The sequence below is a fragment of the Pinus tabuliformis genome, chromosome 7 (genome assembly GCF_031772625.1).
Source record: "Pinus tabuliformis cultivar Carrire ecotype Pingquan chromosome 7, CPIR1, whole genome shotgun sequence".
NCBI lineage: Eukaryota > Viridiplantae > Streptophyta > Pinopsida > Pinales > Pinaceae > Pinus > Pinus tabuliformis.
The window spans coordinates 857,049,477-857,069,662 of NC_142293.1; positions in this window are offsets into that span (position 1 = coordinate 857,049,477).

Sequence of the window (20,186 nt, forward strand, 5' to 3'; positions counted from 1 at the left end):
GAGGTTCAGATGAACCTATAGCGCAGTTTAGATGAGGAGATCTTCTAGTCCACGCAGGTCAAACTTTACTTCTGCAGTTGCAGCTTTAGTTTTGACAGCTTCCTGCTTCAAACTAGGGCAGTGGATATCTTGCAAACCATTCGTCAGATTGACTTGATTCCACCACCAAAAGTTGTAGATTTTAGAGGAGGTTCAGATGAACCTATAGTGCAGTAAAAATGAGGAGATATTCTAGTCCATGTAGATCAATCTTTACTTCTGCAGTTGCAGCTTCAGTTTCAGCAGCTTCTGACTTCACATGTGTGAGGGAGAGACCCTTTTCTGCGCAATAGAGAAGAGATTCTTTTCTGCACAGTAGAGAGAGAGAGATGTGATGAGAGTAGTGAGTCCAAATGAGGAAAATTCCTCCTGTATTTATACACAATGTTGGTGTTTGAATAGATGCGACTGTTGGGCTTCTAAGCCTACATGAGTTGTAGGTTGGCTTGATAATAATTCCATAATCAAAATAAATTCATATCTCCATGAATACTTATCAGAATCGGATGATCTTTATATCAATCCTACACCTCTCGACAAGAGGAATCTAATAAAAATATTATCAGCCATGAATAAGATGACCCACATGAATTTTTGCCCTAGTTTCCAATTTTAACACTCCCTCTCAACTAGGGAGAACTTCATTTGCAATCTGTCTATCAGTTGTTACTATTCATCCATCAAATGCACTGCCCTGTGCAGCCTATCCCTTGCCCTGATCTGCTCTATTCTACCTATTTTTCTTTCTCTTGTTCTACCTTGTACTAATCTGTATTGTTCTACTTTGTTCTGCTCTGCTCTTGCATTATTTTGTTATGCTCTGCTTTTGTCTGAATTATGAAGAAGAAGAAATGATCAAGGATGTATCATATTGACTCAAAGTCAGTCTCAGAGTATGTACCACTGGTCCCAGACCAGTCTCAACCAACTTGAAGTCAGCGTCATAGTGAGTACAACTCCAGTATCATCCTCCACTGACTCAAAGTCAGTCTCAGAGTGCGTACCACTGGTCCCAGACGAGTCTTAACTAACTCGAAGTCAGCTTCATAGTAAGTACCACTCCTACCACTGGTCCCAAACCAGTATCGCAGTCTCAGAGAGTGTACCATTGGTCCCAGACCAGTCTCAACCAACCCCAAGTCAGCGTCATAGTATGTACCACTCTTACTGGTCCCAGACCAGTGCTGCACTGACACGAAGTCAGTCTGAGAGTGTGTACCACTTGTCCGAGACCAGTCTCAACCGACCCGAAGTTAGTGTCATAGTAAGGTACAACTGCTACCACTGGTCCCAGACTAGTATTGCAGTCTCAGAGAGTGTACCACTGGTCCCAGACCAGGCTCAACCGACCCGAAGTCTGTGTCATAGTATGTACCACTCTCACTGGTCCCAGACTAGTACTGCACTGGCACGAAGTCAGTCTCAGAGTACGTACCACTGGTCGCAGACCAGTCTCAACCGACCCAAATTCAGTGTCATAGTAAGGTGCAACTCCTACCACTGGTCCCAAACCAGTATCATTGATCCTAGATCAATGGAGGTCATCCTAGCGTAGGGAGTACAGTAGATACAACGATGCATCCATCAGTACTACTATCGTCCCTAACTTCATTTCCCTACTCATTGATCAGATGAAAGGTACTTCAAATGATTCCCAGACTTCATGGGTAGGATGCCTCGACAGGAGAACTAATCAATCCTGTCCTCACAGGAGAACACGTCAATCCTGCTACAATCACCATGGAGAACACATCAATCCAGGCTGCCATGGAGAAAACATCAATCTAGGCCTCACAGGAGAACACATCAATCCTACTACAATCGCCATGGAGAACACATCAATCCAGGCCTCACAGGAGAACACATCAATCCTGCTACACAGGAGAGCGAATCATCCTATTCCACAAGAGAGCAAATCATCTTGTCCCACAAGAGAGTGAATCATCTTGTTTTAGTGCGCACCACCAGGGAAGGGTGAGTCACCCTGTGGTTGTATGTTGCTCTAGTAAGAACCGCAAGCCCTTAGAGCTCCTAGAGCTTAATGTATGCAACATGCAGGACCCTTGTACAAGGGTTTCTTGACGCCTCCAAGTCGTTTAGGAAAATCACAAATTAGATCTTTCCTCAAGGCTTTGACAAGGTGTATCAACCTGTACATCATCTTAATGCGATGGAGCCTCCTTGCTCATCGACTTACCATATCCCAGATGATGTCGATCTGCAAGAGCAATCGACGAATACAGGATTCCTCAATAATCAAATCCCACCTCTGGTTGTTACAAAGAATCACAGTGGTATGTGTTCAAACAGCTCACTGAAGAGCTTCCCCAACCAGGCAGCTTCATATGAGATCATACTCATAGATATGCATCTGGTCTCAGTGGTGCTTATGGCAATTGACTTCTGCTTCCTGCTCATCCATTATATCGAATCAGAATCCAAAGAGAAATAGCACTAAAATTTCTCCAGTTATCCTCCACACTACCTGCCTAATCAACATTCGAATAATCATGCAGTTTCGTATTTCCAGTAATGTATCTCAATCCATGAGAGATTGTGTCCTGAAGACATCTTAGAAGATTCTTAGCACCAATCTAGTGAGTCTCAACCAAATATGAGCTCACAATTCTAACTGCAAAACATATGTTCGGATGGAGGTTCACCAAGAACATCAATGAAAATGAGTTTTTGAAACTCAGAGGCATTTCCCAAATCTGCTCTGACATCACTACCATATAACTTCTGAAAGTTAAGATCCTTGAGGTAGTCACAGGCTTGCATTCCATCATACCAAATCTTTTCAGAATCTTCACCACATATTTTCCTTGAGATATGAAAATTTCCCTTGGCTTCTACCACACTTCAAGTCCTCAGTTCTTCATTTCAAATTCAGAAGCCAACTCCCTCTTACATTTGTGAATGAGAGGGTATGCACCTGTTAGAAAGAGGTCATCCACATACAACACCAATATGAGAGGCTTTTCATCTTCAACCTTAAGGTAAGGGTTAGGATCGGCTTCACTCCTAGTGAATCTCAGCTTCATCAAGTGGCTATCAATCCTCTCATACCATGCTCAGGGTGCTTGCTTCAGCCCATAGAGAGCCTTCTTCAACTTGCATACATGAGATTTTCAATCATAAATCTCAAATCCTTCGGGTTGCTCCACGTATACCTCTTCTTTGATCGAACCATGCAAGAAAGCAGTCTTAACATCCATCTGATGTAGGTTCCATCCTTGTGAAGCCACATGGGCCATGATCAAGTGGATGGTCATATATATGGCAACATGTGCAAATATCACATCATAGTTTATACCTTCCTTCTGGGAGAAACCACGAGCAACAAAACGAGCCTTATATTATTATGTACTTCCATCTGCTACAGATTTATCTTGTAAATCCATTTTGAAGTAACAATTGTCTTGTCCTAGGGTCTGGGAACTACTTCCTAGACATCATTCTCCATAATAGACTCATATTCTTTGGTCATAGCATCCTTCCATACTTGATGCTTGATGGCATTTGAGAATGATGAAGGCTCATTTTGTATGATTGTGCTCATGATGGTCAGGTATCCTTGATACCTGTTAGGTTTCTTACTTTCACAAAAGGTTCCTCGAGGTGCAGCATGTCCTTCAGCATCATCAAGTATCCCCCTAAGCCATGAAGGCCTCTTCCTAGAAGAGGAAGGCTCAGGTGGATAAACAGGATCCATGGGTTCCTCCACATCAGGCATTGTTACATCATCTACCCATAGAGACAGCTTCCACAATCATACGGTTCTTCTTTTCTGCCTCACCATTCTGCTTAGGAGTATGTGGTGTACTAGTCTCCCTCTTAATGCCAGCCTTAGATATGCCGAACTGAACCAACTGTAATATATCGGAGGTCTTGATTTGGCTTGAGGGGAATGGTCCCCTTTTGAGCTTTCCTTCAGCACATCCTGGACATACACCTTCTTTCTCTACTCGGAATTCGGGCATCCCTGTCACCATTTGTCTTACATCGAGTAGAGCTTTATAATGAAGGTTTCCATTGGATTTAGAATGTCCATAAACCCCTATATGGGTTCTTCTTGGGCTCAAAAAGATCCAAAAATCATCAAGCTATGACTCTCCCAAGTTTCTTTTGTTATTCGTCATCCAAATTGGTTGAACCTACAAAGAGAGCAACATTTTCGCCCTTTTATCTACTCGAGAGGTGAAAAATTCGTTGCCCATTGGTGAGAATTGTCACTTCACTAATTTTTCCAATAACCCCGTAGACAAAACAACATCGCCACATGGTGTGCCATAAGGCCAGGAGTTGGGCCAACAATCTGTCCCTTTCAGCCTTGGTGCCTTTTCTGTCGGGCTGTTGGTCGCATGGGTTGATGTGGCTGGGTGTCAGGGCTAACTATCTGCCCCCACTATGCTAGCTACCGAATCTATCGCTGGTGGTTATGCGCTGACACCGTTACCTAGGGCCAAGCCTCAACTTTTCCCCCACTCTGGTAGCACCCACCTAAGCTGTGCAGGGTCATATGGATTCCATGAAACCCGGGGCTAAGGCCTACAACCGGCTCCCTATATCATGCACCTCTCCTCTAGACCATGGCCCTATGGGAGTTCTCGTCACCAAGGGTTGGGGTTGGTCCCAAAGCCCTCTCCAACTCCGCTCTCGGTTTGGTGGAAATGCACATGACCATGAGCTAGAGCTAAACTCCAACCATCTTCACCAATGCTCCACTTCGGCTTGTGCATGGTCCTATGGGTAGTTAATATGATTGGGAGCCGATCCCCAATACTCTTCTCCATTCGCACCAGGGTTTTATGGCGATGCAGATGACCAGGGGTTGGGGCTCACCGTGCGATCCCTCTCCCAATGCGCCATAACTTAGCCCTTAAATATATGTGGCAGCATATATATGTTAAGACCCATCATGCAAGAGATATGGTAAGGCTCGAAATTTGTAAGTGGCAAGTCACCCGTTTGAATCATGCCGAGGCCACCGAGATCATAACTAAAGTTTTAGCCAGTGTGGAGACACCACATGGCATCCTCTAATTGGGCCATGTGGCAACCTCCCAATGGGCCACCGCAACAAAAAGAACCGATCGTATTTGACCAACTCACCCTATATGATCCAGACATGTGGTGAGATGTGGTTGGTTCCATACACTCAATTGGCATGTTGATGTCATCATGACATTAACACTATGGACTTACAAGTCATCACACCTACAAATGTTTTAGTTGTTGATCCAAATGATTAGAACATCAAAACTTTGTCATATGGCACTAGTTTGTGGTGATTCAAGTGTCATTGGAATCGAAGAAGCGAACACTGTGACTGGAAGTAGGTTTTGAAACATTTTGGGCACTTTTACTTTTGAGAAAAATTTTGATGTCTGAATCATTAACAGGCTTTTTAAGTTGACATTTCTCTTTGCACTGTAATAGATTTCTAACTTGGTACCACCTTTTTTTTTCTTGTGAGGTAAATGAGGGTTAGAGTACTCAGCATATGGGGAGCACTTTCTTCTTTGCTTCTATACACTTTTTGGAGCTCCTTCTTTTATGTCAATGGTGGTTGAGGGTCTTACTGAAGCATTTAGCTCTCAAGTAATTTTCTTGGCAGCTTCTCATAATTTCTAAATCTAGTGCTTTGAATTTATTTTTCTTAACTTGTTTATTTCTCTTACAATAACAACCTCACTCTTATCCCTTCCATTCTCATGTTTTGGTGAGGAAATTGACCAAGCGTCCTCTATTTTTTTTCCATGCATAATAAAGATAATCTCTATTCCTCTCTTTAAATTTTTCATTTTCTTTTATTGTTGCTTCTTGAGATGTTGACCCCATCTCTTCTTAATAGAAATTTTCCTTATCTACATTGTTTTGGTTTCACCATCCTTGGGGTTTTTTCTACGAAATTTAAAATTTATGGTTATGACTTAATGCTTAGTTAGGGTTGGATTGTTTCCCTATAATATTATTAATGGGGTTTAACCCCCTCACTAGGGTCCAATATTACCTTGATGGTTTACTCTCAATATTCCAATTCCTTTTGGTATTCTTAATACACCTACCATCCTTCTTGCTTTGATTTTAATCTATTCCACAAACATTATTAAGAGCATTAATACAAATGTATTATTCATCATGGCTAATTGAGGTGGATTCTCTAGATGGCGTCGTTCTCAAGTATACACAACTTCCTGAGTCCTTTCTTTTCATTACGAAACCTTGATCATTATATACTCTAAGTTCTTTGGGTTAAATTGATACAAGTATGGATTCTTTTCACCCCAACTCCTATTCAATTTATGAATTAGAAAAATGGGTCACACAAGTCTTCAACATTGGCCACCTATTTTCATACGTTGGAACCTATGCACTAGTTCAATTTCCTCTTATAATTTATTTGTTGCAGCCCTCTTGGGAAATGGGAATTTGATAGTGGTTAAGCCACTAATGCCATAACTAAAATATTTCCCAAGTTTCTTATGTTAAATGAGACTTAGAAGAAACCCTTGATGACTCTTATATTTGACCTTATTAGCTTAGTGGAATTGACCCCTCACTTTATGTATTAGACTAATAACAATTTTTTATAATGGATTTTTTTCTTTGTTTCAATTCTTAGAATACTTAATGGATATGATTATTTCGATGATATTTATAATTGTTTTCATTATATGTGAATGGAACCAATACAATCTTGTACTGCATTTTAATTTAATCAAGTATAAATTTCCTGAAATTCAATAAAATTCTCGACATATTTACTTCTTTAATGAGTTTCAATCTCAATGAACTCTCTATAGTACAAAACCTATTTTCCTTAAACAATAATCTTCTTTAACATTGAAATTGAAATATGTGGTGTTGTTCTGTTATCCATTGATTACAAACAATTTTTTTATTCTTTAATTTGTGAAAACTACATACATTTCTAATGCTTGTAATTGAGCTTACCTTTAATGTTAGCTCAATGTATCACATCATGTACTTGAATGTGGATGACGATAATAACGACATTCCTCCCAACACCAAAAATAAACCCAATTAACTTAATTCATATGAATGTTCTTAATATAATTTATTGAACTTCATACTTTTATTCAATATGTAAGTTGATAAATACATATCTCTTGTAATATATTTTATTAAATAATTATTTAAATAGAATCATACTATCTATTAAATATAAGTGAAACAAATCACTTTAAAATAAAAACCTTAAAATATTATATTATTTTACAAAAGTGTGCATGAATCTAATAAAAATATAATATTTAAAATTAAAAGAGTATGAAAACAAATTCAAAACAAATAAAAAATACTATACATAAATTTAATTTCTCATTAAACTATATTCTTATAAATTAAATATAAATAATAGTAATAATAAATATTATTGTTATGAATAATTATGAACAATTGCTTCCATACACTAATTCATAAGGAGTGTGCCCTATCACATTCCTCCAAGTGACATGGTAAGTCCACAAAGCTTCAGGTACTCTGTTAGCCCAATCTCCATGGTGGAGTTCAATGGTATTAGTAAGAATAAATTCTAAGACTTTGTTTGTAGATTCGACCTACCTGTTTGCTTGGGGGTGGTATGGGGTGGCATTCTGATTTTTAATCTGGTATTGTTCAGTAATGGCCATCACCAATTTAGATGTGAATTGTGTGCCTTGGTCAGTAACAATTTGTCTAGGCACTCCAAATCTAGTGAAGATGTCTTCAAAGAGGAAATCCACCATTGCTTTCTTAGAATATGAATATAAAGCCTTCGCCTCTACCCATTTCATTACATAATCGGTGAAAACCAATAAATGATAGAAGAGGAATGACATGTTATAGAGTTTTATGAACCCAACGTTTCAGACTACCAAGTGAGTCGATCATCAGGGGTGCTTCAATAGATATTATAAAGATATTAATGATGTATCGATGAGCTATATTTAGGGTATATATATAGGTTATCAAATAATTAATCTAGGAAATTAGGTTGGCCCTCATCCTCTTATTTTTTTAAAATTCAGTTTTTTTTAATTAACTATTTAATTATTTATTATTATATAATTAATTTGTTTAGTTAATTTTCTTAATTATTAATTAATTAATTTGTTTAATTGATTAATTAAATGTCTACTTAATTATTTAATTTGTTTAATTAATTCATTAATTGTTAAATTAATTATATAATTTGTTTGATTTGTTTCCTAATTAATTCTCTAATTAATTAGTTAATTAATTAATTTGTTTAATTAATTAATTGCTTAATTCCTTAATTACTTCTCTAATTAATTAATTAATTAATTTGTTTAATTTATTGATTCGTTTCATTAATTAATTAATTAATTTGTTTAATTTATTGATTCATTTAATTAAATAATTTTTTTGTTAATTAATTAATTTGTTTATATAATATCACAATTAACAAACACACAGTTGACTTAAGAAGAGAAAGAACCTCAAAATCGGGAAGAAGACAAACTAGTTAGAAAAAAAGACCATTATCTTAAAAGAAAAATCAAATAAGCCATTGAAATAGAAAAAAGGAAGAATAACTTAAACGAGAATGGATTAAAACTAAGCAACACCTGGAAACCTTTACTTGAAATTTTAAAGAATCAATAATTAACTCATATTACATCCTCCTTAAACAATAAAACAAAAAAAACAAGTATAAACATATAAATAAATAAACATGTGGTTATTTTATAACCAAATCAAATTAATTAATTAAACAAACAAATTAATTAATTAATTAAACAATTATTAATTAAACAAATTAATTAAATAATTAATTAGGTAATTAATTAATTTAACAAATTAAATAATTAATTTAACAATCAACTAATTAATTAAACTAATTAAATAATTAATTAGGAAACTAATTAGGAAACTAATCAAACAAATTAAATAATTAATTTAACAATTAATGAATTAATTAAACAAATTAATTAATTAAGGAAGTAATTAAATTAATTAATTAATTAATTAGACAAATTAAATAATTAAGTAGACAATTAATTAATCAATTAAACAAATTAATTAATTAATTAAAAAACTTAATTAAGAAAATTAAGAAAATTAACTAAACAAATTAATTATATTAGTTATTAACCACTTCCTCTTAGAGTGCCCTGCGTACAACCACATTAGATCTCAGTTTCACAATCTTTGTTACAATACTGACCTTCCTAGCCTTTTACAATGTCAAAATTATAGTGAGCTAGGGAGGCTTCTCTCCAAGCTTTTTGAGCATAGGAATAAAATATTAAATCAAAATAAATAATTTGTTTCTTTAGTCCAATAGACCAATGTTTGGTCTCAACGGACGTTAACCATCATCATCATCATCATCATCATCATCATCGTCATCATCATCATCATCATCAATTAAATAGTTAATTAAAAAAAAAACTAAATTTTAAAAAAATAATAGGATGAGGGCTGACCTAATTTCCTAGATTAACTATTTCATAACCTATGTATATACCCTAAATATAGCTCATGGATACATCGTTAATATCTTTATAATATCTATTGATGCACCCCTGATGATGGACTCACTTGTAGTCCGAAACATTGGGTTCATAATACTCTATAACAGGTCATTCCTCCTCTATCTTAAACTATCTTCACCTGTATGGATTCATTATTTAACAAAACAAATATATATCTCTTTTTCTTAGACATGGTAGAGATGGGTCCCATAAAATCCAATGCCTAATTCTTAAAGGGCTCTATTGATATCTGTGTCTGGAGAGGCATCTCATCTGAAGGAACTGGCCTCCCCATTCTCTGACAAGCATCACAACTGGATATGAACATTTTAGCAACTTTGAAAAGTGTGGGCCAATAATATCTTGCATGAAGGACTTGTTGATGGTGCTGGACCCACCAACATTCAAGGGATCTCCCTGGTACGAAGTCCCAACTAGACCTCACACTGTTTAGTGTAGGATTCCCATTTGGTATGATGGTCAAGTTGCCATTATCTTAGATGTTTACCTTACCTCTTGCTTTTCATCATGAGAGAGTGGTCTTCATTGTCTTCGAAGAATGATATTCGTGTGCCTGGTGAATCTTAGTGTTACTTGTGTTAAGGTCCTTTCACAACAGAGGGAGAGGGTGGGAGTGAGTCTTAGGTCAGATGGGAGGAAGTCCCAACTTTGTCAGAGACACACAACACAACAGGACATGCAAAGCTTCTAGAAGAGTAATCCATAGAGATGCAGAAGTCACAACACACAAAGGAAGATAGAACATACAACACCTAGCGGGAAGTTTGTGCAAGTGCGACGGTCATTATAGAAGGTTTATGTGAAAGGTTATGTATGTGTCCAAGAGGTAACCAACATGGGCAGGACAACGTTAACAACTTATACAACCTGTTTTCATAAATATATGTATTAGAATAGTTGAATGAGTTCAATTGTTTAACACAGGTTAAAGCAACATGTATTACAAGTGTTCAAGATTAATTCTTAAAGACAATTACAAAAAATGTGAGAAAATGCGTTGGTTTGTGAGCAAGCTTCTAAATTAAGTGAAAGTTCCAAGACACTTCGATACACCATATATCACTAACCCCGTGGGTGGGGCATTGGAGCCACTACTTGATCCTCAAAGAAAAGGTTACAGACTCTTAAGGCTATGTCGCAAGGGCCAGGGTGAAAAGTCCTTTGCATGTACAAATGAGGGGTTATTTATAGCCACGGGTTAAATTGGCCCTTGTGACTATTCAACTTCCCTCATGATTGTTTGAATTATATGACTTTTTAAATTACAAGTGGGTCTCTTGGACTTCCACATTACATTACAGTATGGCCCATAGTAGTGATGTGGCTGACATGAGTCATGACACGACTTGACATAACAGTGCTAGGATGTTCATGTTGCTATTGGTGTGTATGTCAGCTGTAGTGTTGCTGAGTGATTGATGTCCTCTTGGTGTATCACAACTTCCCCTCCAAATGGAAAAGTGTGTAGATTCCTTGATGGTCATTGGGGTTGCTTGATGTTGCATGTGAATGTTTCTCCTTTTCTTGTACTTTAGCATGCTTGACATGTTCGTCCGTTCATGAAAATATCTCCTCGCATGTTCGCTAATTCGTTCGTCTGCACATGTTGTCTGTTCGTTCATTCGCAAACACAGTTTTGCACGATCGTCTATTCGCGAAGACATCTCTTCGCATACATCGTTTGTCTATCCATTTTTGAACACATCCTTTTGGATGTACTCTCCTTGTTAATTCCATTTGTCGCCGCGTTATGTTTCTTCATGTACCTGTATCTGTAGTCACTCATGAAGAGACGACATCAAATCCATAAACCTCCTAGTATACTATGATGCACGGTCATTCGCTTTCGGATGCAACTAATTGGGAGAGAGGACGAGGGTGTGAAACTACACGATGCAAGTTTCAAGTTGGGATGCAACCTTTGGGCATTGCTAGTGAAAATTGCGTCGAGGTCACTGGGGAATGGATATGTACAATTCGAATCAACAGTGACTATCTGTAGGATCTAACTCGGCTAGAGGGAAAATCTACATAATTTCTAGAGGGAAGAAATTCGAACAACAAAGGGCTGTGGTAGGAAAAACTACGCAATTCCTAGAGGGAGATGAGTGTGACTTCAGGAGGCTTGGTAGCACAAACTACACAATTCCTGGAGGGAGCTGGCAGTGGACTGCAGGGTTTTCTGGAGACAAAAACTATGCAAATGATGGGAGACTGGCCTACTGGGCACCTCTGTACAGTTTTTGAGCTGAGTGGGATGTTGGGCTACTGATGGGCTTGCTTAGAAATCTACGCAGTTTTCTGTTTGAGAAACTGGGTGGCTGTCTGGGTGACTAGCTATAAAAACTGCACAATTCTTGAGGGAAGGTAGGGATGGACACTTGGTGTTGTAGATCTAACCCAGAAATATAAGATAATGCAAATATACCCAGAAACAATAAGAGAGAAATAGATAGAAATAATTCTTTATTGATATCAAACCCTTAAGGTAGGGCAACACCATACATTCACTCCTTAAGGAAGAAGAACACTCCACAAGCCATATGCCTGTTCATACAATAATCCTTCACTATCTCCCAAGTGGAGTCTCTAGCCTCTATATAGGCCTCATACATACAATACCATGAGTCATTACCATGGTTCCCTCATACCATCAACTAATACCATGGGCCCATTACATTATTATTAACTACTTGTGGTCCCTTACATGACATGGGTTAACCACCTTATTTATTACTATGGCCCATCCCATTATTACATTATTACCTTGGGTACCTCCCTTGGTACCCCATATTATCCCCCATAGGTATATAACATTCCACCCCCCTAAGCATGTTTCGTCCCCGAAACATGGGAAGAACATAAATAATAAGATCTACTCAAAAGAGTAGTCCATTGGTACCATGCACGTGCATCTAGCCATCCAAGAGAAAGGTTAACCCTCGATCTCGCTGGTGCCTTGCTCGCTTGAGATGGAAGTCGACTGTGGTAGCTCTTCTGTGTGGATGTGTAGTAGGTGGATCTTCGTTCCTCTCGATCTGTCATGCGGGGGTTGTTGTCCATGTGGCTAATTGGTTGCCATCTTGATGGTTGTCTTGCGGGGTGATGTGGGTGATGATATGTTGAAGTTTTAACCCACGATGGCTTTTTCTTTACTTCACCCTACTGTGGTGCCTGTTGTGGTGTCTTCTTTTTCAATATGACTTCAACCACTGAGTCCTCTTCTGATGTATCATCACCTGTAACCTTTTCTTCTTCAGCCTCTGTTTTTGTTTGATTGTTGATCATCAAAGGCTCATCATCTGATATGTCAGTCCCTGGAACATCTTCCGCTTCAGCCTCCATGTGCTCTACCTGCTTATTGATGGAAATATCCTGTAATGTAATTTTCTTCTTTTTATACTAGAGCTTCAGGAATTTCTTCTGCACATTAATATTGATAGTACCCATGGATTCCATCCAAGGATATCCCAAAACAACATCCATATTATCCATCTCTGAAGCATAAAAATCACCATGCAACACATATTTATCCATAGAAATCTTCAAATCCTTGTACACTTGAACATCCTCATTATCAACTTGTGCAGTTTCAATGTGTTTTGCTGGAACTTGCAATATTTTTGCCAAATTAACACTTATAAGATTTTGCTTGCAACTAGGATTTATAGTCACAACGATTTTCTCCTTCTGAATCAATCCATGAACCTGCAATAAGAAAGCATCAGTAGAAAATAACCTTTTAGGTTCCATGGTTTCCTTCTTTTCTGTAAAATTAAGCTCTTTGCTAGGCAAAGTGTCTGTCTGTGTGAGCTTATCAACAAGAATAGTCTTGTGGCCAAAGAGGTCCATAATAGCTTTTGTAAACATGTCCCAAGTCCAAAACTTTCTATTGGAACATTGATGCTCTTGCCACCATTGTCGTCTTTCATAGTCCAAGTACATGCTTCCCACCATAAGCTGAGTCTCATTATCATAGATGCGATTCTGATTGAAACACTGCTCCATTTGCGCTATCCATCTAGCTGGATGAGAGCCATCAAATTTATACAAGTCCCTCAAAGCCCGATCTAGGTACGCCATCACAAAAATATTGGCGAAAATTTGAAATGGTCACAGTTTCGTCAATATTGCTCAGAATCTCTATTATAACCTGTTTTTAGAAATGGAACAATCATTCTGCATCTGCCCATGTGGTAGAAATCTTGATCCAGGCACTTGAAATTTCAGATCTGTGCTGCTACTCTCCCGCCGTCACCAAAATTTCTGCAAAAAAGAGCTGATTCTAAATCAGCAATATCTCCCTCATCCGTACTTCGATTCGACTGATTTTTTTTTGAAATTGGGTATTTTTTCCCAAAGAATCCAGATCTGCAATTAGATTTTGCAGATCTTGTACCAGGACGTCTAGATCTGCGCCGCAAAATCGCTGCCCTGAAAATTGTCTGCAACCCCACTGATTTTTAGATCATTGATATCTCCTTCATCCGGATTCCTACTCAACTGATTTTTTTTTTGAATTCGACTATTTTTGCACAAAGAATCCATATATGTAATTATATTTTATAGATATTGCACCAAAATGTACAGATCTGACCTGCAAAGTCGCCGCCCCCGAAACCCTGCAAAAAATAATAAAAAAAATCTCCACTTTTGTGCCCAAGAAAGTGCTCTGATACCAATTGTTGTAGATCTAACCCAGAAATATAAGATAATGCAAATATACCCAGAAAAAATAAGAGAGAAATAGATATAAATAATTCTTTATTGATATCAAACCCTTAAGGTAGGGCAACACCATACATTCACTCCTTAAGGAAGGAGAACACTCCACAAGCCATATGCCTGTTCATACAATAATCCTTCACTATCTCCCAAGTGGAGTCTCTAGCCTCTATATAGGCCTCATACATACAATACCATGGGTCATTACCATGGTTCCCTCATACCATCAACTAATACCATGGGCCCATTACATTATTATTAACTACTTGTGGTCCCTTACATGACATGGGTTAACCACCTTATTTATTACTATGGCCCATCCCATTATTACATTATTACCTTGGGTACCTCCCTTGGTACCCCATATTATCCCCCCTAGGTATATAACACTTGGTGACTATCTGACTTGTCTATGCATTTTTCTCAATCAGTGGATCAAGCAGTGTATGCAACTTTTGCATAATTTTTTAGGGGAGTGAGTCCCGAGGTCACTGCCGGGTCAAACTCTCTGGTTGACCAGGAAGAGGGTTGATTGACCAGCTTGCGAGAAATGTAGATTGAAATGGCTTGTTGGACACTTCTGTGCCGTTCTGGGTGAGAGTCAGTTAATTCGAGTGCAGGGTGGAGGTCTCGCTATTAGAAGGTGATCCAGTCGTCAGAATTTCACCAAAATGACTAAGTGTGTGAACAAGTTAATTTGTGCATATACAAATTTCACAAACACACACTCAACATAACTTGAAGACAAGACACTTCAAACCATCAAGTGAGCATATGCTTAACATGACTAACTAATGGTGTGAGCGACAAGCGTGACACTTGTGATAGATTGTTGAATGACCATGATGATGCTTGCACGACAATGCATACAACTTCGTATGTAAGTGCGACATATGTTTACATAGTGAACACAACATGTACAAACGAAGAGAAAACCTTGTGCATGATTAGAACATGGTTGCAAGCGTGACATTGTGACCAACATTCAAAAGTTGTCCATTGAACAGTCAAGAAAAGAGGATGCAAAGGCTCACACGAGCCCATGAGGTGAGCCCGAGTGCTTGCAAACATCAAGTAAAAAACTCAAGGGAGGCTCCGAAATTGGATGCAGGCCAAAATTTTTGAGGGTGTTGCAGCCGCTACAATAGGAATTTATAAGTTGTTCATTTATCTGCAAAGTTCCCACCACTCTATTCACTATGGAAAGCCTTCAAAACATCGAACATCTCACCTTCCCGCACACACTGCTTCATGATCAAATCAAGTCCACTGTTGAACAAATCTCCCTCTATCCAAGAATAACTGGCACTTCATTGTATGATATTGTGTTTTTCCCTGGTGGACAGATTCTGTGGCAGCTTCCCTGACACCAAGTAGTTAGCTATGTTGGAAAACCAAGGAGTAAAAGTTGATATTGCAAATAAGTCTTCATGAGGAAAATCATCCACAATTGGTGCTAAGGCCCAGTCCTGAGCAATGTTTATTCGTGATAAAAAGTTAGAAGCCAAATTATCTTGCCCTAGCCTGTCAATTATGGTAATGTTAAATTCTTGCAATAAAAGAAACCATCTAGTAATTCTTCCATTAGAAATAGGTTTATTCATAAGAAATCTAATGGAAGAATGATTCGTATGAACAAAGGTCTCATAACCGGTGATATAGTGTCTAAAATTGCTAATGCTATGTACAACTTCTAGTAATTCTTTTTCAGTGATTGTATAATTAATTTAGTAGGGGAAAGATTATTTCTAATCAGATAAATAGCATAAGGAAATTTATCCTTCCTTTGTCCAAACATTGCTTTGAGGGAAGTATCTGATGAATCTATGAAAACATGAAACGGAAGGGACCAAGTTTGCCCTCTTAATACTGGAAAAGTAGTCAATTTATCCTTCAGTTCCTGAAAAGCATTCTGACAGTTAGTATCCTATATAAAATAAGAATCTTTAGTAAGCAGTTTAAACAATGTTAAATTATGTATGTTCTATGCTTATAACAGTTTACTTCTTTTCCTTCTTATATTCCACATATTAGCAATCACATGTACATAAAGTAAAGTGTAGATAGAACATTGAACGATCGACAGAAAACAAGCCAAGACAAGAGACACAAGATGTGGCGGCTAGCCGGGGACAAACCCCACAATGTGCGGGGAAAACCTTTGATCAAATATCCTTTTATCTTCAATAATTTAGCAGAGAGAAATAGTACAATAAATCTGATTTATATTAGCAGTAGCAAACCCTAGATCAGCAACATCAACATTAGCAGCTTCATCATCAAACTAGGGCAGACGATATCTCACAAACCGACCGTCAGATCGACTTGATTCCACCACCAAAAGTTGCAGCTTTCAGAGGAGGTTCAGATGAACCTATAGCATAGTTCAGATGAGGAGATCTTCTAGTCCACGTATGTCAAACTTTACTTCTGCAGTTGCAGCTTTAGTTTCGACAACTTCCGACTTCAAACTAGGGCAGTCGATATCTTGCAAACCGTTCGTCAGATTGACTTGATTCCACCACCAAAAGTTGCAACTTTTAGAGGAGGTTCAGATGAAACTATAGCGCAGTTTAGATGAGGAGATCTTCTAGTCCACGCAGGTCAAACTTTACTTCTGCAGTTGCAGCTTTAGTTTTGACAGCTTCCTGCTTCAAACTAGGGCAGTGGATATCTTGCAAACCATTTGTCAGATTGACTTGATTCCACCACCAAAAGTTGCAGATTTTAGAGGAGGTTCAGATGAACCTATAGTGCAGTTCAAATGAGGAGATATTCTAGTCCACGTAGATCAATCTTTACTTCTGCAGTTGCAGCTTCAGTTTCAGCAGCTTCTGATTTCACATGTGTGAGGGAGAGACCCTTTTCTGCGCAATAGAGAAGAGATTCTTTTCTGCGCAGTAGAGAGAGAGAGATGTGATGAGAGTAGTGAGTCCAAATGAGGAAAATTCCTCCTGTATTTATACACAATGTTGGTGTTTGAATAGATGCGACTGTTGGGCTTCTAAGCCTACATGAGTTGTATGTTGGCTTGATAATAATTCCATAATCAAAATAAATTCATATCTCCATGAATACTTATCAGAATCGGATGATCTTTATATCAATCCTACACCTCTCGACAAGAGGAATCTAATAAAAATATTATCAGCCATGAATAAGATGACCCACATGAATTTTTGCCCTAGTTTCCAATTTTAACACTCCCTCTCAACTAGGGAGAACTTCATTTGCAATCTGTCTATCAGTTGTTACTATTCATCCATCAAATGCACTACCCTGTACAGCCTATCCCTTGCCCTAATCTGCTCTATTCTACCTATTCTACTTTCTCTTGTTCTACCTTGTACTAATCTGTATTGTTCTACTTTGTTCTGCTCTGCTCTTGCATTATTTTGTTATGCTCTGCTTTTGTCTGAATTATGAAGAAGAAGAAATGATCAAGGATGTATCATATTGACTTAAAGTCAGTCTCAGAGTATGTACCACTGGTCCCAGACCAGTCTCAACCAACCTGAAGTCAACGTCATAGTGAGTACAACTCCAGTATCATCCTCCATTGACTCAAAGTCAGTCTCAGAGTGCGTACCACTAGTCCCGGACAAGTCTTAACTAACCCGAAGTCAGCTTCATAGTAAGTACCACTCCTACCACTGGTCCCAAACCAGTATCGCAGTCTCAGAGAGTGTACCATTGGTCCCAGACCAGTCTCAACCAACCCCAAGTCAGCGTCATAGTATGTACCACTCTCACTAGTCCCAGACCAGTGCTACACTGACACGAAGTCAGTCTGAGAGTGTGTACCACTTGTCCTAGACCAGTCTCAACCGATCCGAAGTTAGTGTCATAGTAAGGTACAACTGCTACCACTGGTCCCAGACTAGTATTGCAGTCTCAGAGAGTGTACCACTGGTCCCAGACCAGGCTCAACCGACCCGAAGTCGGTGTCATAGTATGTACCACTCTCACTGGTCCCAGACTAGTACTGCATTGGCACGAAGTCGGTCTCAGAGTACGTACCACTGGTCCCAGACCAGTCTCAACCGACCCAAACTCAGTGTCATAGTAAGGTGCAACTCCTACCACTGGTCCCAAACCAGTATCATTGATCCTAGATCAATGGAGGTCATCCTAGCGTAGGGAGTACAGTAGATACAACGATGCATTTATCAGTACTACTATGGTCCCTAACTTCATTTCCCTACTCATTGATCAGATGAAAGGTACTTCCCATGAGTCCCAGACTTCATGGGTAGGATGCCTCGACATGAGAACTAATCAATCCTGTCCTCACAGGAGAACACGTCAATCCTGCTACAATCACCATGGAGAACACATCAATCCAGGCTGCCATGGAGAACACATCAATCTAGGCCTCACAAGAGAACACATCAATCCTACTACAATCGCCATGGAGAACACATCAATCCAGGCCTCACAGGAGAACACATCAATCCTGCTACACATGAGAGCGAATCATCCTATTCCACAAGAGAGAGAATCATCTTGTCCCACAAGAGAGTGAATCATCTTGTTCCAGTGCGCACCACCAGGGAAGGGTGAGTCACCCTGTGGTTGTAGGTTGCTTCAGTAAGAACCGCAAGCCCTCAGAGCTCCTAGAGCTTAATGTATGCAACATGCAGGACCCTTGTACAAGGGTTTCTTGACGCCTCCAAGTCGTTTAGGAAAATCACAAATTAGATCTTTCCTCGAGGCTTTGACAAGGTGTATCAACCTGTACATCATCTTAATGCGATGGAGCCTCCTTGCTCATCGACTTACCATATCCCAGATGATGTCGATCTGCAAGAGCAATCGACGAATATAGGATTCCTCAATAATCAAATCCAACCTCTGGTTGTTACAGAGAATCACAGTGGTATGTGTTCAAACAGCTCACTGAAGAGCTTCCCCAACCAGGCAGCTTCATATGAGATCATACTCATAGATATGTATCTGGTCTCAGTGGTGCTTATGGCAATTGACTTCTGCTTCCTGCTCATCCATTATATCGAATCAGAATCCAAAGAGAAATAGCACTAAAATTTCTCCAGTTATCCTCCACACTACCTGCCTAATCAACATTCGAATAATCATGCAGTTTCATATTTCCAGTAGTGTATCTCAATCCATGAGAGATTGTGTCCTGAAGACATCTTAGAAGATTCTTGGCACCAATCTAGTGAGTCTCAACCAAATATGAGCTCACAATTCTAACTGAAAAACATATGTTCGGATGGAGGTTCACCAAGAACATCAATGAAAATGAGTTTTTTAAACTCAGAGGCATTTCCCAAATCTGCTTTGACATCACTACCATATAACTTCTGAAAGTTAAGATCCTTGAGGTAGTCACAGGCTTGCAGTCCATCATACCAAATCTTTTCAGAATCTTCACCACATATTTTCCTTGAGATATGAAAATTTCCCTTGGCTTCTACCACACTTCAAGTCCTCGGTTCTTCATTTCAAATTCAGAAGCCAACTCCCTCTTACATTTGTGAATGAGAGGGTATGCACCTGTTAGAAAGAGGTCATCCAAATACAACACCAATATGAGAGGCTTTTCATCTTCAACCTTAAGGTAAGGGTTAGGATCGGCTTCACTCCTAGTGAATCTCAGCTTCATCAAGTGGCTATCAATCCTCTCATACCATGTTCGGGGTGCTTGCTTCAGCCCATAGAGAGCCTTCTTCAACTTGCATACATGAGATTTTCAATCATAAATCTCAAATCCTTCGGGTTGCTCCACGTATACCTCTTCTTTGATCGAACCATGCAAGAAAGCAGTCTTGACATCCATCTGGTGTAGGTTCCATCCTTGTGAAGCCACATGGGCCATGATCAAGTGGATGGTCATATATATGGCAACATGTGCAAATATCACATCATAGT